This window comes from Macaca mulatta, chromosome 13, assembly GCF_049350105.2.
Source record: "Macaca mulatta isolate MMU2019108-1 chromosome 13, T2T-MMU8v2.0, whole genome shotgun sequence".
Classification (NCBI taxonomy): Eukaryota; Metazoa; Chordata; class Mammalia; order Primates; family Cercopithecidae; genus Macaca; species Macaca mulatta.
In genome coordinates, this window is record NC_133418.1 from 91829106 (window position 1) to 91850871 (window position 21766).

Sequence of the window (21766 nt, forward strand, 5' to 3'; positions counted from 1 at the left end):
ATCTCTAGTGACGGGCAGCTCATTACCCACAAAAGCGCATGATAGCTATGGCAGTTCCCAGCAAGTACTATTTTTTACTGAGCTGAAATCTGGCCTCACAGTAACTTGCACACATTAATCCTAATTTGGTTCCCCATGGCCTCTTCCACATGACAGCCCTTCAAATAAGTTATCTTTGAGATAAATGCCACTTAACCAAAGAGCTAAAATTAGAAGGACTTGAACACATCAGCTGGGTTGGCCATCTCACTTAGAAGAAGAAAAATGATTCCTCTGGAGGAGAAAGCCCTCCATTCTTCTCAAATGGTTTTCCAAGACATTTTCTCCTTCACCAGTCATTCTAACCCTGGAGGATCAAGACATGTTGTCTGAGGTGGGGAGATGTCCTAGTGGCCAAGCAGGCCTTCTGGCACCTTGCAAAATGACATCCAATAGGAAGCTACTATCAGTCAATACTTTAAATCGAGGACTAGCAAACTTTTTCTACAAAGGGCCAAACTGTAACTATATTAGGATTGCAGACCAAAAGGACTCTATTGCTATTCAACTCTGCGGACCCACTTAGCTGGAAAGCAGCCTGTCAAAAACAATATGTAAATGAGTGGGCATGGCGGTGTTCCAATCAAACTTTACTTGAACACTTCAGTAACCCCTCCTTTAAATGCTTATAGGACATTTTAAAGTTATCTGGGAGTCTACCTTAGAAATTTAAAAAAAAAAAAAAAAGAATCCTGATTTCACCAGCAGATAAAATTCACCTAGTTTGATTTGTTTTTTTACAGTAGCACAAACAAATCAGCTTATAATCTAAGTTGTTAGACAATGCTTACAAATATCTTGAGGATACTTTGTGTGTTCAAGTGTGTGAAACCCAAGAAAAAAACAGACAACATTTTCCCACTTCAAAAGAATATAAACTCCTATTTTTTCTGGCTCGTGGTACAATAATGAAATTAGAATCTGTGTGCCAACTATTTTGTCTTCTCTGGCATTAACTTGTAGCACCAGCAGCTGCCACACAGATGCTCACACAGTCACCTAAATTATGCTCACTTAGGCGAACGGAGACATCCAAAGAAAGCAAGCACTTAATCATTATTCCCATTTCACCTCCCAGTTACAGTAGTCACTTTATAAGCACTGGAGATTCTCCGGGTCTATTGTTTTTAAAAACTTCTTATATTTCTTTGCCAAAAAAAAAATGTTTTGGCTTGGAATCATCTGGATTTTCAAAAGGCAGAGACAGTTTCATATGACTTAATTCTGATTTTTACAATGTTCACATCTTCTTGGAAGCAGAAGCTATATTTTATTTCATATAAAAATGCTTGTGTTTTACAAGCATTCTGCTATAAAGTAATCTAATTCTAAAACAGACACTTGTATTCTAAGCGGGTCCTCTCATCTTCATGAAGCACTTACTTCTACATTATAATTAGCTTTAGGTTTTCATGCCAATCTTCTCAAAATTGGTAGTGAAAATGCGCTACTGCTTTTGACACTAGATTATTATCCAGAGCTCTAACAGGATCTCCATAAATGCTGGATGGATTAGAAAATACGTTCTCCCATCTTTACTCCTTGAAAATCATTCCCACATATTTAGGGTATAGTGTAAAAAGTTTAAGTTTTAAAGTTCACCAAACAAAGATCCATGCTCTGAGCTTCAAATTCCTCACATGTGACACGCTGAAGGCAATACCACTCACCTTTCAAGAATTTAGTAGGAATTCACTAACAGTGGACACAAGCTCTCCTGCAAAGGCCATTTGGTCTATCAGAGGCCTCTTCTTTGAATGCCTTGAATAAGGTAATACTCAAGGACTCCTGATGCCTTGCAGAGATTAGGTATCCAATAATTTTGGAATAGACAAAGTAACCCGAAGGTGTCCATGGGGCAAGGGTGACTGTCGGATCTCACAGAGATCCAAGACTCATAGGATGCTGGAGGTCATTTTGGTCTAAGGTCCTGCTGCACCAGTGAGAAAACAAGCTCAGAACTAACCAGAGGCAGAAGACCATCCCGAGTGGCACCTACTGGGTGATTAGGAATTCTAAGTCTGAGAAGCAAAAGTTAGGCCAGTCAGGAGTTAACAGGGAAACCACTGGCACAGCTTCTGTGCTTGGTCCTTCAGAGGAAAAAAAAAATGCAATTTTTCGACCCCAAAATCTTAAGCAAGCACTTTAAAACTTTGTGTTTTAGAGGCCTTGGCTAGAGGCACAGATTGCCTGGAGCCATGCAGCACCTCCACTGGGCCTCCTAGTCAGTCAAGACACTCAAGAGTCAACATCCTGTCCACAGCGTCTGCCAGACCCTGTGCAAATTTATACCTCCAAGAAGAGGCACTGGCACTCGGTTTCAAACAAACCACAGATATTCAGAGTGAATGGTGAATGGGATGGAAGTGAAGCCGATACCCCTCCTCCCATGATAAAAAGCTTTCGTTTCTGTTTTGGGGTTGTTAACAACAGAGAAAAACACAAAACTGTGAAAACTGTTCTTGACAAACAGACATCAGTCTAGAAAAGAGCACAGTTGCCCTTGTTCGGTCATTAGACTAGGATGTGACCAAAAGCAAAGTCAGCCAAAGAAATAAATAAAACAAGTTCAAGACTCACATCAGATGTCATGAACAAATACAGTCTCCTCAGCATTCGTCCAGAATGCCGTGACAGCACATTAGCATGCATCCAACTTAAACAACGGGGACCAATCAGCACAGGCAATATCCTCTGGGAAGAAACAACCTCTCTGTGGTTTAAAGCCACCACCCAGTTTAAAGAGACCTACAGGCTGATTCAATACACAAGTCATGTGTACACTCTTCAGGGTGTGAGAGACTGAGCTAACAGTTCATTCTCCCGCTTGCAGTTCATCGCTTACCCGAAGGCCAAGAATTCTTTGAAGGACAAATCATAAAAATATTAAATAACGCTTAGAATAACAGGACTTTATTGTTCAGCTCTCCAGGCTTGCTTAACTCCTCCTGGACTATTAAAATAATGCCCATAGACTGCTCTGTGTTCCTCAAGTAAGGTGTTATGTAAATAAAAATTAATATCAAATCTATTACTTCACCAGGCTGCCCCAGTCCTGGAAACCCCTCCAAGAAGGAAACTCAGATGAGATCACTAGTACTGATGTGGACAGTTCCACAGGTAAGAATCCAGAGTAACCTTTCGCTCCATCTCTTGAGTTACTGAGGCAGGAGTAACTAAAGAAAGGGACAGAGAGAGCAACAATTGCTACACCAATGATAGAAATCTAAGTCTAAGATCAAGGAAAAGCATAAGTCATTATGGCTTGGAAATCTTGCCATCTTTACAAAAGACATTTTTCCCCTAAAAATTTACCCAAACAATGGCCAATCATATTTTTAAAAATTAAAACCACTTTTAATTAAATATGCTAAAGAGAATAACTGAATAAGCAACAGGAAATAGCAGTTTCTCATGTACTTTTGAAAAGAAAAACAGAAAATTCTTTGCTACTAAAATTTCACAACATATTATGCAAGAATCATCTTGACACATGATGGAAACTTCTAACTTTATAGATAAAATCTGTGTAAGATATTTAATTTTTGAAAGAGACACCGTGGGACAGCCTGGTGTGGTTCTGGGGCCACTAAAACTGAGGTGCCCTGTTGCTGCCTCTGGTTACTGGAATGCCTTCAGCAAGTGCTGTCGCCTCTGTCCCTGGACTGCAGTCCAGAGTCTGTCCTGAACTTTTATGGGTGTTCCACATCCCTAAACTGAAGAAGTATGCCTGGACAGTTGAACCCCTTCAGGGTCTATGATGTTAAAAAAAAAAAACATTTTATAAAAAGGACAGACCATGAGAATGTCAAAAAGCCATGGATTTGTTTTCCTCGTTCTCCACTTTTATTACCAACTGTATTTTCTTTTCCCAATCACTGGCCCCAGAGTCATACCAGGCTGTTACCGGTGTCTGTTCCAGGTATCTCTGTTCCAGGCTGTTCCAGGTGTCTCTTTCAAAATGACTTTTAAAACTCACCTGGTCTAGAACATATCTGGAAATCCCTCATCTAGAACACATCTGGAAATCCCTCCTCTGCTCCTAATTCTGAATATTAAGAGAACCTACTAGTGTTGCCCCATCCAGAACGGATAGTAGTATTTGAAATGCTGTGACTGAGAGTTGAAGAAACACATCCTCCAAGAAGAAAGGTCGTGAATCCGTTCATAAAAAGAGGAAAAAAGAAAGGAGTAGCGAGAGCTCAATGTACCCAATCTCCCAATTCTGAATTGAGAATGTAATCCACAGCCACAGTCTAGAATCCTGACAATCATGGGAGCCACACTTGGCAAGGGTTCAATGAGTTTGCCCTGGGTTTTGGGGAACTGGGAAGAGTGAAAGGCATAACGGTTCAAGATGTTACTCTAAGAGTCTGTCTCCCAAGGGGGAAACCATTTAAAAGATACATTTTTTTCAGAAATGAAACATAGCTACCTCCCTCAAAGATTCTATGCCAGTCTTTGCAGCAGCACAGCTTTAAATTCCACACCATGGCCATGTGGCTAGAGGACCCGGATGTGCAGACGTGCAACTGACAAGAAGACTGACTTCACTGCTCTCTGTAAACAGAACAAGGAGCAGAGCAATCAACACACTTACCTGTCTTCCATCTCTACTATGCATGCAATCTGCCTAGTTTGCATAGGCTCTTTACAACAACAGTGGATTACATATGCTTCACATGACTCAAATTTTCTGTCCCTTAATTTTGGAACCACAGTTAGGTTTTATTTATCCCCACATTTGTTGTTTTTCAAAGAGCAAGTAAATGGAGGCATTTGACCATTTCTATAAATAACACCTATCTGTATGTGGAGAAGCAAGCTTGACTAAATAATAGATATCTGCTGGACTATTTGTTTACCAAGGAACACATTTGATGGCTTACTCATAAGCTAAACAGGGGGCCATTCTTCTCAAGGATCCCAAATTATCTCTACCACACACTTTGAAAATTAGAATCCTATATATTTGTTATGACAAATTATTTCCAACAAAATCTAACTCCCTGAAAGGAAAGTAAGACCCTTTCCTACCTACGTCCAACCTAACCTTGCCTCCCATCACATCTCCATGTAAAGCCAGGGCCTGAGCCAGGCCACATTGTCCACATGTCCCCACTCAGACACCTCACTCACACAGTTTCCTTTCCCTAAAAACCTCTTCCTCTTCCTTCCCACATTACATCCTTTTGACTCAACTAAAATACTCCTTCCCTCCACGATTTTCACTGACCTAGGCACAACCAAATGTTTCAACCCTCCATTTTCTCTTGACTCTTTGCAGACACTTCTATGGATATTTCTCCACTTTTCCCACCTTCCTTTGGCCTCAGTCAGGCCAAAGAAAACAGTCTGTATTCTTATCCTCCTTTTCTATCTATAACAAATGTCCCACCTGGTGATTCTCTTTTTAGGACTGGAAGAGAGAATGTGGTAAGAGGGAGGTGTCATGGGAATGGAATAAAGGGGTTGGAAATGAAGAGGCCTGTATGAACTGAGGCTGAGAATCCACGGGAAGACGGACAATGGGAAGGGAAAGCAACAGGAAGGGCAGACAATGGGAAGGGCAGAGAAATGACTTTTACTCAAACAACTAATAGCTGGAAGTCACAAAACTTTAAAGGAGTTGAATGCCTCAGGCTTCTACCACCTTTGTAAAGAGGGCTTGGGAATTTTCTTCGGACACCAAGGCAGACATAGTGAAGGAAATGACTTATTACACTTCAGGAAATTTAAATTCTGCTTAAGAGAAAAAAAAAAAAAAGAGTCAAAAGACAAGGCAGAAAAGAAAACCAAAACCTCCTGGGCCCTGAACACACATTCTGAGTCACTGGAGCTGCCAGGCCAGAAGTAGATATCTTGATGTGCCTCTAAGGGATCCCAATTCTTTCATGCAAGCAATAAAAATCCAGAGCAAACAAAAATAAAATTATAACTTGAATGCATTATATTTTAAGAATCACCAAAGAAGTCAAAGATATGAACATTTTTGCAATGGCCAAAACAACTCTCAAGTTTGATGGATTCAATGGAGACAAAAATCTGTTGAAGCAGTTATATAGAAAATCGGCATTTTAAAATCTCTCTATTAATTTAGAATTAGAGTATCAGGGAATCCAAGCTTGCAGAATACTGATTCTGTCATTTACTTCATTTTTTGTTTTTTCCCAGTACAAACTTCTCTCTGGCTCAGTTTTTAAATGACTGCATCCAATGGCCCCAAATACTCCCCCCACGGGACTACTGCCAAACTCAATAGAGCTCATCATTAGGAAAGATTTCAGCCTCAATATCCTTTTCTCAAAATCATATATATCTAGCTATGCTCCAGTATTATGTGATAAATAAAACTGAAAAACGATCAGTTGCCAATAAACAAATTACTAATGTATAATTGTACACTGTAAATTTTCTAGCTGTCAGCTAATTCTTTTTAGGTTGACCATTTTCAGCTTCCTCGTTTCCTTTGACTTTCATTAAAAGAGTGCCTCTTCTGTTAAACACTGTGATGGTTTTAAAATATGTCCACAAATTCCCTGATATTTCTCTCTTTAAGAGGTGAAATCTAAAAGCCTAATCTCCCCTTGGAAATAGGCTAGTTTTTGTGAATCTTGTCTAAGAACAAACCAGACATGGTGGCTAATGCCTGTAATCCCTGCACTTTGGGAGGCTGAGGCAGGAGGATTGCTTGAGTTCAGGAGATCCAGACTAACACTGGCAACATAGCAAGACCCTGTTTCTAAAAAATAAATAAATAACAGAATAAAAATGGAATGATGCTTTGCAACTTCGGAGACTACATCATAAAAGACACTGTGGCTTCTGTCTTGGTCTGTCTGTTGGATCACTCACTCTGGGGGAAGCCAACTCCCAAGCTATGAGAATAGTCAAGCAGTCTAAGGTGAGACTCACTCATGGGGCAAAGAACTGAAGTCTCCTGCCAACAGTCACATGAGTGAACCACCTTGAAAGTATCTTCTAGGCCCAGTCAAGCCTTCAGATAACTGCAGCTCTTACTAATATCCTGGCTGGAGTTTCATGAAAGAAACTGAGCCAGAACCAACCAACTGAGGTCCCTCTAAATTCCTGAACCACAGAAACTCTTAAGGTAATGTTTATGGCTTTAAACCACTACAGTTTGGAGTAATTTTTATGCAACAACTGATAACTAACATAAACATACACACACACAAAACACATTCCTCTTCCCTTCTGCTTTTCTTTTTGCCCAGATTCTGAGAACAACAGAAATTATGGACCTTTCTAAATGCACAAAAGCACTGTCTACATGAATGGCAGACTCGAGAAACAAGGACTGAGTGCCTACTAGGCTACAGAGAGCAAATACACACGACAATCATGTAAGCTGCAATCACACCCATTTTGCCAACAAGGAAACCACAGAGATGTTCATCAGAAGCTTGACCATGGTTGTTCTGTTAGGAAACAGTGAAGCTGGGATTTTAATGCAAGCCCTTGTTCTTTCTTTCCTCAATATACCCCAATGCCTCTCCTATACTTGTAATGAGCATTACTATGAAAAATATATGACACTTAGGAAAGTGAATGCTATACACTTGGGAAATTAGGATGAGGGAGAGAAACAAGCATAGATTGAGTACCTATGTTATGTGCTCTGCAGTATGCTAGATATCTTATATCGACTTCACCTCACTTTATTCTCACAACAGTCCTACAGAACAAGTCTTAAGATCTTTATCTGTAAGACAAAGAAACTGACAATAAGAAGTTCAAAGGGAAAGAATACAATAAAACTATCCACACGCTCTACCCTTTAGGATGTTGAATCCAGAGCGCATAAAAAGATACTCAGAATAATGCCATCCAACCTATCTACCTCACAAGACTGTGGCAGGGGCCATGTGAAATAATTTGTATGGATATCATTTATAGGCTATAAAATTCTATGCAAATCAAAGAAAAAATCCTTACACGTGGTCAGTTTTAACTGGAGCAACTGTTAGAAAAGCTCAAACCAGTAGTGACACTTAAACCATGATATACTATAGAGCAAAATATATAACCACTTCCAAATCTAGGAAAATTTTCATCTTGTGATATTTGCTTTCAGATCATAACTATTATTAAAGACTCTAGAATAACGCAAGATTCTACTGTGGACTTTGGTTCCACCGTCATTTCCAGATACCACCTGATAATTTGACTTTGTTTGACAGGGATCCTAATGAACGTCAACCAGCTGTAGGAACCCACTGATTAGAAAGGTTTACTCTGCATCTGAATACTTTTTTTTTTTTTTTTTTTTTTTTGAGACGGAGTCTTGCTCTGTCTCCCAGGCTGGAGTGCAGTGGCACAATCTCAGCTCACTGCAACCTCCGCCTTCTGGGTTCAAGTGATTCTCCTGCCTCAGCCTGCCAAGTAGCTGGGATTACAGACATGCACCACCATGCCCAGCTAATTTTTGTATTTTTAGTAGAGATGGGGGTTTCACCATGTCAGCCAGGCTGGTGTCAAACTCCCGACCTCAAGTGATCTGCCTGCCTCAGCCTCCTAAAGTGCTGGGATTACAGGCATGAGCCACTGTGCCTGGCCGCATTTGAGTAATTTTTGTTAAGCTAAACAACTCTTGTTAGCAGCTCTATAGTTACATAACAAATTTTTAAAACATGTTATTGTGTTAAAAGTCTTACATATAATACAATTTTAAAATATCTAAAATATAGTCACATTTGACTTTGCACTAGCCTAAAGATAACTTACACAAACGGCTAAAGTGGCACTTTTTTTCAATGAAAAAGATTGATTTCTGTAATTTTAAACTCATTTTTCAGTTCCTAACTTAAGGAATACATTTTAAGTAGTAGTCAAGTAATATGCAAGTATTATAATATTTAATTAATGCACATAAAGTGCTTAGTACCATGGTTGGCATGCAGAAAGTGCTAAAGAGATGAGGAGGAGGAGGGTGGAACTTACCTCGTGTCTTTGCTGAGACAAAGGAGCCTATGTCCAAATTTCCTAACTACCTGATCTTCAATTTACAATATCTTCAGCACATTTGTTTGTATTTTCTTGCTTAGAGTATATGTTCTTAAGGTATATTAAGGTGTGGTTTGGAAACTGGGATCTCTGACAAGAAACAACATGAATCACTTTCTCCATTAATATTCTTTGAAAAACCCCTTCAAAGAGAGGCATCTACTTTTGCTAGATTTCCACATTCAAGACATGGCAGAGCATGCCTGTTATGTACTTACACACATACCGCACTGCGGTTGCCAGAAAACCCGTATCAAAAAAAAAGATGAATGAACACAAGGCATGATGGGATCCCAGGAATCTTACTGAAAAGGTTTCCCAATCCACATTCACTAACTGAAGCTAGACATTCTCCATTCCACGTGGGAAAGAATCCCCCAGACCTGAGAAGGCTTCTGTTAAAAATTCCAATGGAAGCTGAGACATGAATACGGCAATACCATCAAGGTCCTAGTAACCCACAGGCCAGGCAGAACAATTCTCCAAGTGTTGCAGAGGTCTCAGGGAACTGATGGAACTGACCCACCCACTCCTCTTTCCATGTGCCAAGCTTGCTTAGAAGTGAATGTGGATAGGACTAAGAGCTATAAAGGGAGTGAGGAAAAGCTGAGCAGCTGGGTTTTCCCTCTCTAGAAGTCAAGCTTTGGTGCTGTGCCTAATCAGGACATGCAGCTGTTACACAGCAGAGTAGAAATAGAACTTGTACTAGCTGAGGTCTCTTGCCTACAAAACAACAAGAGGGTGCACATTATCTCGAGCAACAGGATGTTCAAGTGCACTTGGGTACAGCAAGAAGGAGACAGAAAAGAGAACTCAGAACCCAGAACCAGCTGACCATATAAGCCAAACCTCATGGAGCCTAAGACACAGCTGAGTAACTGAAAAGATGTTCAGAATCCACAGCACTGGTAGCAACCCCATTATATGCTGCCCATGCCCACCTCCCTTCAGAAATGCTGTTGAACTTCATTCTTGTACCCAACATTAACATGGTAGGATTGGCTACTTCTCTGGCTACTTCTGCTTCTTTTCGGTATTATATTTCCGTTCCAGTTACTTACTGTTTAATTCTAACTTACGAATTCCTTAAGAGAGATTCTGATTAATCTAATTTCGTCAACATCATTCCTGTTTGGGAAAGCGCCTCTGCCACGCCACCTTACAGGCAGCTGCCACCTCAGATTGGCTTTACTTGAGTCAAGTGCCTACCTGTTTTCCAGTCTACTGTGGCCAGAAGGTGAGGTCACCCATAACATCGCTTTTACCGAAAGGCAGCCTGTCTGATTACAATAGTTATCACCTGCTCTAAGACTAATGATTGATTTGTCCAGATTGTTTTAAAAAGTAAATATGCCCTGCTGAAATGGTAATTTCGGAAAAACAACAGATTTCAAGGGAACTGGCATGCAGCAGACCGGATGCATATGCCTTTCTCGTGGTAGATTCATGGTAGAGGAGGAAGAGAGGAAACACGCAAATCCTCTTGAAGTTCCCACTCAGAACCCATAGATTCGTTCCACCCACACTCGATTGGTCAAAGCAAGTCACATGGTCAAGCCCGGCGTTAAAGGGACTAGCAAAATCCACGATCCCCACAGAAAGCCATGGCAAGATGGAGGGCGGGTGGTGGAAGAACTAGAAAGAACTATGCATATATTATACAATCTACCATGTTTATTATTTATTCTCGGATGAATAATATTCTCGGAGAAAGTCAAATCAGTCAGAGAATCATTCTTAACAAAACTATATCCACCACCTTTTCTCTCCTATAAAGACAAACTAAAGTGCATTTAAATATTCCTTCATTTTCATTAAATTTCCACAGTTACCAAAACCAAAACAAACAAAAACTCTTTGGACCAGAAAGCATGTACCTAACTGAATCACAAAAGGTCAGTACAGTATTTTTGACTGATGAATAAAGGAAAAAAATATAAATCAAAAGATTTTGTTTGGGGGAGGATTACACTGTAACCTTCTAAAGTAAAGCAGATGCATGCTCCAGCCAGCTCCTCCATGGAATGTAAGCTGAAAGCGTGGGAGGAAGAGCTCTTGGTTTCTGCTGGATCTCAGTCAAGCAGTTGCACTCAATGGCACCTGTAGCCATTAAGGGGTGTTGGTTAAACAAGGAGCCCAGCTGCCGGGTGCCTGTGCTTCCAGGCCTTGTTAGGGAAGAGCACTCAATCCCACACAAGAAGCCCAGAGGCCATCAACACAGGCACGGCCACCGCCCTCTCACCTGCTCTCCGGATGCTTTTCTTTCTCTCACTAAAGCTTTCTAAATCTGTTTATAGGATATAAGGACTTTCAAATAATTACGATGTTTTTCACAAAACACTGCATATTTAAAATATTTTCATTCAATAAGGAAAAAAAAAGCTAGAACCTTGGAAAAGCAAACTTGTGAAGCGCAGTTAGGGCTACAAGAATTTTTCTTAATGGAGCTTCCTTTATGGATAATGTAAGAAACTAAAAAAAAAAAAAAAGACTTTACAAAATTTATTTCCACTGAAGAAAATCAGACTAATTAGAAAGTTTTCCAACAGAACTAAAAGAAAAGAAAATGTATTTAAAAGTGTCAGAAAGTGGATCTAATGAGAAATAACGATGATAATCACCAAAGTCAGCTCCATGCAAATTATATTTACTCAGGGAGAGATTTGGGCATTATTTTTCCCAACTTGCATACCATGCTAAGTATTAAGAAATTGCATGTAAGTCTGAGTAGTAAACCACGTACTAAAGAGGTTCTGTAGTCTTTTAATAGCATAGTACTTTGCTTAATAAAGATGACATTTAATTGCAAAAAAAATTACTTTAAAAAATACACATAAAATACTGTTGGTGGGAGTAGAAATTAGTTCAATCATTGTGGAAAGCAGTTTGGCAATTCCTCAAAGAGCTAAAAGCAGAACTACCATTCAACCCAGCAATCCCATTACTGGATATATACCCAGAGGAAATCATTCTACCTTAAAGACACATGCACGTGAATGAATGTTCATTGCAGCACTATTCGCAATAGCAAAGACATGGAGTCATCCTAAATGCTCATCAACAACAGACTGGATAAAGAAAATATGGTACATATATGCCATGAAATACTATGCAGCCATAAAAAAGAATGAGATCATGTCTCCTGCAGAAACATGGATGGAGCTGGAGGCTATTATCCTTAGCAAACTATGCAGGAACAGAAAACCCAATACCACATGTTCTCACTTGTAAGTGGGAGCTAAATGATAAGAACTTATGAACACAAAGAAGGGAACAACAGACCCTGGGGTCTACTTGAAGTGGGAGGGTAAAAGGAGGGAAAAGGGCAGAAAAGATAACTATTATACTGGGCTTAATACCTGGGTGATGAAATAATCTGTACAACAAACACCCATGACGCGTGTTTACCTAGGTAACACACTTTCACATGTACCTCTAAACCTAAAAGTTAAAAAAATACACACATATATACTTGATTGAATATATGTGTGTATATATACACACAGCCATCATACATATATACACGTACGTATTTCTTGGTTTAAAGTTTGCTTGTCAGAAGAATTAATATAACCATATTGCAATTACCTCTTAGGAAAGAAAGTTGTTCTCCAGTCATGTATTAACTTCTACCTCCTTTGTATGGGAACAAAAAGAAATTAGGGCAGCCAGAGTAGGGTTAATATTCAGGAGATATTAAAAAACAAACAATGCAGAACTAAAATCACAGAAAATAACACAAAGCCATTTTTAAGAAATGTCACATATAAAACGTAAGAAAGGTATTTATGGGCCGGGCACAGTGCTCTCGCCTGTAATTCCAGCACTTTGGGAGGCTGAGGCGGGTGGATCACGAGGTCAGGAGATCGAGACCATCCTGGCTAACACGGTGAAACCCCATCTCTACTAAAAATACAAAAAAATGAGCTGGGCATAGTGGTGGGCGCCTACAGTCCCAGCTACTCCGGAGGCTGAAGCAGGAGAATGGCATGAACCCGGGAGGTGGAGCTTGCAGTGAGCCGAGATCTCGCCTCTACACTCCAGCCTGGGAGACAGAGCGAGACTCCGTCTCAAAAAAAAGAAAGAAAGAAAGGTATTTATGGATCCTTACGTCAAAGTGGGGATGGACTTACTCCAATGCAGTCATTTTCAACATTAAGAGGACTCTTCTATAAGGAATCTAATTCATGAGAAGACAAAGCATTCTACTTTTAAGTCCCTGGGAAACATCTCATGAGCAGTATTTTGCATGGGCCTATTTTATTTTGAATCAAAACTATAATTTCTATTCTAATAATGATTAATTTCCTCACAACTCTTTCCCAATCCAAAAGTAAAATCTACTAAAACCCTCAATTTCTAGCAAAGATATCCTAAGGCTGAGGAGCCCCCATCTCTTTTCTTTTTCTTTGCTTTAGTTTCCCCACATGCAAACAATAAATTCATTTGTATTACTTTTCCCTAGGGAAAAAAAATCAGTCTGACTCCAGAATATTCTGGAGCCATACAGTATTGATTTCTTAAAATCAGTCTCAACACCTATATATGTCCTTGAATTTGCTTGTTTCTTATAAACTCTTGGGCCCTTGGAATTAAAACCTTTCTCTGGCAGCGAAGGCTGCTCATCAAGGAATTTAAACTACGTGGTCCTTCACCCTAGAAGGTTTTTCTTCTTTGCTGTTTTCATATTGCTGGATGAGCTTCTTGGAAGTGTTTATAACCAATCCATATCTACTGTTTCACAGTCATCTTAAACTTCATGTGGCCTATCAGGGGGCAAAGAGAATAATCATGTTCGTACGGCTTCCCTGAACTGGGATGTTACCAAATAGCTCTCAGATATACCATCCTCCCCTCCACGCCCTAACCCAGGATAACATGCATAGCAAGACTGCTCATGAACTTTTCTTTGCAATAGATCATATCCTGTCCTTGAATGAAATCTGGATTCCCAAGGATACCAGCTCAGCAGAACCCTGTTCATCCACATTTACCAGAATGCCTTCTCAGGTGTCAGTCTGTACACAGTTATAATGTTGTTTTACTGTCTAGGCTTTCAGACCGAAAAATTTGCCATAAATCAGTGAAAAGTAGATGTCTTTCTTTCAGGAATCTTTAGTACTAACATCCACATGGTCATACAGCTGGGAAACTGGCTCACGGTTCCTGAGTCCCACACAGAATTCTGTATGGGACAAGCAGCTTAAGGAACTTGCTGATTTTGCAAGGAAAAAAAGCACAAAGCTTTATCATTATTCCTTCTTTAAAACAGTTTGTTTTCACACCTAATACTCATCTTAAATGCTTAAGCAGTTTTTGTTGGTTTTCATCAGCTCTTGTAAGGTTATTTATGGCTGGTCCAACTTCCACGGCCTTTTAGTACCCACTGGGTTGGTGTAAGCCAATCCCAAAGACACGTTTTTGTTTTTGTTTTTGTTTTTTTTGCACACAAGTTAAAGGTAGTCTCCATGCAGGGAGGGCTTTCAATGCTGCAGAACGTGTTCTCTGGAAGTCTTCTCTCCCAAGGACCCACTTGGTCCATCTGGAAAGCTCTGCCCTATAAGGCTCCCAATCAATCTGTCAGGACCTGTCAGCAAGGATGTCTCAGAGGAGCAGAGTTGCCCACATCCTAGATTTCTCCTGCTGCTGCTTCTGTTCTCTCTTCACATGAGTGTGATTACCACCCATATCCTAAACTTCAACATCCACATTAAGGCTACAGCAGTTCTCAGGACCAGACTCTTCCTCAATAGCATTTTCAAATGGCTCCTCCTCTGAAGATCTCCAGGTTGCAATTCATCTCATGCATAAAAATGCTGCTCCAATTCCCCTCATCTATACTTACTATATTTGCCTTTATCCAGTTGCCACCCCAAGGATTTTCCCGTCTTCTGCAGCATCTATCCCATAATGAGTGCTCTCAGCTATACCAGGGACACCTCCCATGAGCATTCGGTAACTGGCACTACGCATCCAGAGCCTTTAAGCAATGTTCTTGCCCACCTCCCTGAAGTGGCTGGCATAGGCAGATCTGTCCATGTTAAATACCTCCTATCTCCTAACATTCAGCTTTGTTTTACCAAAGCAAAAATCTTGAATGTCTCCTCTAAGTCTCTGCCAAACCACTCTGCTCTCTCACTCAGGGCAACCAGGAAGACCCAGACAATCTTACTGGTAACCTCTTTGTGGTATCAGACTGCAACCATAAAGAATCTTCGCTCCAGACACATGAACTTCCTTTTTCAAGGGGAGACAAAACCATTTATCCTCAAACCCTGAGATGTTTTCATAACTTGCCATGCTTCTTAATGTCAGTCTGAACTGAAGCCTGAAGGCTAATGCTACAGGCAAGACATTCAACCACAGTATTAATAAAAGTAAAAAGAAGAGGCCTTGTATGTCCAAAGCGTCCATACTTCTTTTAGTGTGGAACTATGGACTGCGATCAGGCCAGAACTGGGATTCAGGAGTTCAGGCCATAAAGCTGCTGCTATGAGAACAACAGACTCTCTGCATCTGTCTCAGACCAGAGCTCAGGAGACCTGGGTAGCTGTTCTATCTTCAAATGGAGGTGCCAGATTTCAGTCAGCCCATGATTGATGGCTGGGAGTCAAGCTGCCCCAGCCTGTTGCAAAGACTGAGAGAGGGCAGCACAGACCAGAACTCAGGGTTAAGACGTCTCCCGTGGTGCCAGCACGGGTGGGAATTACATTTTCTTCTGTCAGAAGTCACTTAATAGGGACCCTGTGTGTGCTTCTTCACTTCTGTGGTTTCTTATTTAAACAAAAAAGGTTAGGTGTAACACTTTAAGTAAAAAGTGGGCTTGACCTCATTTTTCCTTTCCTTTTTTTTTTTTGCAATTTAATGGTACTATGTGTTTGGAAATGCCAGTCATTTCTCTCTCTCTCCCCCCTACAACAGCACATCAGAGGACAACTAGGCAATTTAAGAGCCTGAGTTATATCTATTTAAAGATTTTTAAGAAGTTACTGTATAAAACATGACATCTGCCTTTCCTGAAATTATTTAACACTTTAAGTAAACAGTGGGCTTGTCCTCACTTTTCTTTTTTTTTCTTTTTTTGCAATTTAACAGTACTATGTGTTTGCAAATGCCAGTCATTTCTCTCTCTCTCTCTTTCTCCCCCACGTTAGCACATCAGGAGATAAATTGGCAAATTTTTTAAGAGCCTGAGCTATATCTGTTTAAAGACCTTTAAGAAGTTACTGTTTAAAACATGACATCTGCCACTGCTAAAATTTTACATTTCTGCTTTGTTGAATTTAAATAACTAAAACTTTAGATGACTTTGAAATATAAGTATCCTATTTAAAACCTAAGCCCATCTTGAGAGAACAACAACTGGAATAAGCAATGAGAAATCCAATTTGGAGAAGTTCAAATTTCTAAATCATTCCAAATATTAAAGTGATGTAGTAGAAAAGGGACTAAAGAGGCGAATGCTTAAATTGGAGCTTCTCTAATCTTTTAGATCTTCTTTGCACAGTCTGGAAACCAGTTGTCTAGGGAACCATGTCAGTTACATGGCCATTGCTGCTCATCCTAAAGATCTCCTTTATAAGTAGCTCTACGATCTATCTTAGTAAGTCCTTCGGTGTCTTATAACTATGATGATAAATACGTCCTTCCACCATAGACTGTACTTAAAATATTATTTGCTGGCTTTAATATTATAAAACATTCCATATCAGTTTTACTACGACAGCCCACAGTATGATGTAGACACTTACTATACCCTCAAGGACTTTTTCTAGCAGGTTGTGTCAAACTAATCTCTTTTTGTGTGAGTTACTTGGGTTTGCTCCTGAACATGTGCTATTCTAATCTTGACTGACCATTTTTATAAGATGGTCTTCCAAATGTTATGTCATTTCCATTTTCTTCCTCTGGGTTAAAATATATATATATACACTATACTAAACACAATATAATTTGGTTTACATACGGAATTCTTTCCTACAAGTCACCAATGGAAACACTGTATAAAGCAGACCCCACCCCTACCCCATACCACCCTTAAGACTTCTGAGAGCTTATGAGCTCAATTCCTTGGAGCTGAAACTGAGTCTCATAACTACCTACTTGGCAATAATTTTTCATAAATATTTGTTATTTTAAATTGAGATATGATTCACATGCCACAGAATTCACCCTTAAGTGTATAATTAAGTTTGTTGGGTTTTTTTTTTTTTTAGTATTTTCAGGTTGTGCAACCAGCATGACAACCTAATTCCAGAACATTTTCACCACCCCAAAAGAAACCTCTTACCTATAAATAACTATTCCCTATTCCCACTCTCCCCTGTCCCTGGCAACCGCTAATCTTCTTTCTGTGTCTGTGGATTTGCCTACTCTGGACGTCTTATAGAAATGGACTCATATAGCATGTAGTCTGGATTCTTTCACTCAGCTTGTTTTCAAAGTTCATCCATGTTGTAGCATCTATCAATATCTTATTCCTTTTTATGGCTGAGTAATACTCCTACACTGTATAGAGATATATAGCTCAGTTTGTTTACCCATTCATCAGTTGATGGACATTTGGGGTTGTTCCCACTCTCTTGGCTATTATAAGTAATGTTGCTATGAACATTCATGTACAAGTTTTTGTGCGAACATATGTTTTCAGTTCTTTTGGATATATAGCTAGGTGTGGAATTGCTGGGTTATATACTTCTATATTTAACTTTTTTGAGAAACTCATACAGTATCTTAATGTGATACTGTGTTGTGATATGGCTGGTACTGGTTCATCCCATAAAAATATTTCTACCAATACCAAAAAGTTTTCTATAAGCAACCAGGAGTAACATCCCATTCCTTTCCCAATTGCTGTGTGGTCTGTCATTCTAAAATTAAAAGAAACGAGACTTATCTAACACAAGCGGTTTCCTGGTAGTTCATGCTTTTCTGGGTGCCTTCAAACTAAGTGGGAACATATCTGAGAATTGTCATGCTCTGGAGGGTGGGTTGGTGGGGACACTGAGAATGAAGGACAGCTGCTAGAGGCATGGCCTCTTGGGTAGCTTTTGTCATGTTCCAGGCACCAATCAATCAGGTCCAATATCTAGATGTTTTCAGTGGAATGAGAGACTGTGAGTCTCTAGATCAAGAACTGGCAAACTATAGCCCATGAGCCAAATCCAGCCACCTGATCTCCTACAACCTGAGAGGTAAGAACGATATTTACATGTTTAATAGATACATTTTAAATAGCTATATAAATATCTACCTAAGATCCTCAATTTGCCTATTGTCTCACAAAGTCTAAAGTATTCCCTAAAAGTCTGCCAATCCCTGCTCTAGATGATACTGATGCAAATTAAATTATTTTAAGGCCAACAAATAAAGCAGAACACTAAAAGTTACTAATTTATCACTAGAAATATCCCTTACCGGCTGGGCATGGTGGCTCACGCCTGTAATCCCAACACCTTGGGAGGCCGAGGTGGGCAGATCACTTGAGGTCAGGTGTGGCCAACCAGCCTGGCCAACATGGTGAAACCCTGTCTCTACTAAAAATACAAAAACTAGCTGGGCAGTAGTGGCGCACACCTGTAATCCCAGCTACTTGGGAGGCTGAGGCAGGAGAATTGCTTGAGACTGGGAGGCAGAGGTTGTGGTTAGCTAAGATCGTGCCACTGCACCCCGTTATTCATAATAGCCAAGAGAGTGGGAACAACCCCAAATGTCCATCAACTGATGAATGGATAAACAAACTGAGATATATATCTCTATACAATGTGGGAGTATTACTCAGCCATAAAAAGGAATAAGATACTGATATATGCTACAACACGGATGAACTTTGAAAAGACGCCGGAAAAAAAAAAAGATATCCTTTACCAAAGACCAGAGAACACTTAGCACAGGATGTCAAGTTACCTAGAAAGTGACCAAGAAGACTGGTAAATATACAGAATCAAATTAGGAAAAGCAGTGTGTACACATTGGACAGGGATGGTGAATTGCGTTATCGAAACTCTGGCAAAATCCATAAAATAGTCATCCCTCCCAAAAGAAAGCACCTCACTAGCAACTTGGTTAGTTTCTCTCTATCTATAATGTTTTCTCTGGAGAGTGCTACATTTGACACATTAATGTATTTTACTTTACTTAATCCATTGCCTCCATCCTCATCTCTTTCCTGCTTATTCAAAACAATTGTTCTTTTTCTCTTACCAAGTGTCGAGAGCAAATCCTTATTCCCTTGGGCTTGTAGACTACTGTTTCCTCCTATTATGAGCTAAAAGTTGCACAGTGCTTGGAGCTCAAGGTATGCATTATTATTATTGCTCTTGTAATATATCAATATTAAACATACCAACTGGTAATTACTGTAGACCCCGTTTAATCACTTTTAAAGGGAGAAGATTACACTTGTTATTGCCAACCTAAATGTCTTCTCTAGTTCTAGTAGCTTCTCAAAAGTAATGGCAGTGGACTACTATGACATACCTCACTCCTTCAATTTCACTCCAAGATACATCATGCTCAAACCATCTTAGCATCTTCTGTTTTTCTAAAGAATCACAACTATCAGTTTCTGTTTGACCTTCAAATCTTTCAGCACAATAAGAAATTAATCTGTTTGCATTTGATCCCTTCTGTAAATATGAAAATGAAGATGCTAAAAGCTGCTTTTCCTCAGACTTCTCTGACTAACTTTTCCTTCCTTTCTGTTCCATGTAAGGCTTTCTTGGAGCCTCCTCTTTTACCTACCACAGAATGGAAGTATGCAGAGACACAGTATGTTTAGGTCCTTCCTACTACTTGTACCTCCTTTCCAGTTTTAATCATCTTTAGTGGTTCTTACTCCATTTTGCTATTTCAGTATCCTTCATGGTCCTGCCAAATTACCTCTTTTAAAAACTTTCCAACTAGCCCTCCAGCTCTCGGTAGAGCTATGGCCTCAGCAAAAATAGCCACATCTCCCTTCTTGCCTTTCCCACACGCTTAACTCTTTCAGTTAATTCCTGAGCTTTTTGAACAACAGCCATCTTTTAGGGGGTTTGAGCAGAGAACACTATCACTATGATAATACACATTAGTCCACATTCTTTTACTAGCTCCCTACTGTGTAGAAAATATATTTAAACAGGATGAGTGGGAAAGTTATGGACAGAACAGATAAGAAACTTATCTTCACAGTCTTCTAAAATATAATCTCATCTTTCAGAACACAGTTCAACCAAGATTTGAGAGTTTAAAATACATATATACACATGAGTGTGGGAATACACACAGAGTGGGAATTTTCATTCCAATAACAAATTATAGAAAACAAATCAAAACCACAGTCTAGTCTCTAGTCTTAATACCAGTGTTCTCTAACCATCTTTTCCTGATACCTCCAGATAATTCAGAATTCTCTTCTTTTATCAGTATGATCATAAACTTTAAAAACTCTCTTCCCGGATAGATGCGGCGGCTCACGCCTGTAATCCCAGCACTTTGGGAGGCCGAGGCGAGCAGATCACAAGGTCAGGAGATCGAGACCATCCTGGCTAACACCATGAAACCCCACCTCTACTAAAAATACAAAAAATTAGCTGGGCATGGTGGCGGCGCCTGTAGTCCCAGCTACTCGGGAGGCTGAGGCAGAAGAATAGCGTGAACCCGGAAGGCGGAGCTTGCACTGAGCCGAGATCACGCCACTGCACTCCAGCCTGGGCGACAGAGCAAGACTCCGCCTCAAAAAAAAAAACAAAACAAAACAAAAAAAAAAAAAAAACACACCTCTCCTCCCATCACACTCTGATTTGGGAGTTGTTTTTTAAAAAATTGTCATCTATATAAAACCCCAAGGAAAGAAGAAGTAGATCTTTTACTTAATTAATTTATTTAAATGAATTTTAATTCATTTATTTAAAGAGATAAATGACGGCTTACCCTCAGAAGCATCCTTCACGAAAAAGATCCTGCCTGTCTAGTTAAGAAGCGTAATGATAAATAGGTCATCACAGGTAACTTTTATCAGAGGATTCAGAGCACAACTGCCATAAGCCTTCACACAAAAACATGACATTTATATTTAAGAAAAAGATGGTGCATGACTGTAGTCCTAGCTACTTAGGAGGCTGAGATGGGAGTAGCCACCGGTCACTGAGCAGGACTTTCTCAAAAGACAAAAAGTGGATGTACAAACCTGCTGTTAGATACTCTTTCTGTTAAATGACCAATTCTGAGGGAAGAGTCAATCATTTTAGATTCAGTACAGAAACGGGGAGGTGGAGTGGGTGTAGGGAACCAAAGCCACAACGCATATGGACTTCACAAGTGCCAAACAGTAGTAAAAACTGTATCTCAACTCTTCATACTGTTCCCAGTGGTGAAAGATGGTCCTTTTCCACCTCACAACTGGCATTCTCTTTCACTACCTATGGTGCAGGCAATCAGTCAACATGTGACAGGGCAGGAAGCCGCTGGAACGAGAGTATGTGTCTAGCTCTCGCCTTTGGATGGGCTGCGCCTCACTCCAGAACGTTTTCTCCAGATGCTGCCAGCAGACACTCTGTAATACCTAAACCACAAATCATCACATTCCCCACCCTTTGAGCCAGGCCTTGTCCTTGAGCTTCCCACATAGCGAGATATTAACCAAGCTGGCCACTGATACAATAGTGCTTTACAAATTCAGAGAAATCTGCCACGCCAGCTGCTTGATACACTAAAAACTAGG

At 40.0% G+C, this 21766-nt stretch overlaps 1 protein-coding gene across 20 annotated transcripts in view; it reads right to left on the minus strand.

Moving 5' to 3' along the window:
* Positions 1-21766, minus strand: part of LTBP1 (latent transforming growth factor beta binding protein 1) — a 445556-nt gene that overhangs the window by 260792 nt on the left and 162998 nt on the right. The gene's annotated exons all lie outside the window — the stretch shown is intronic.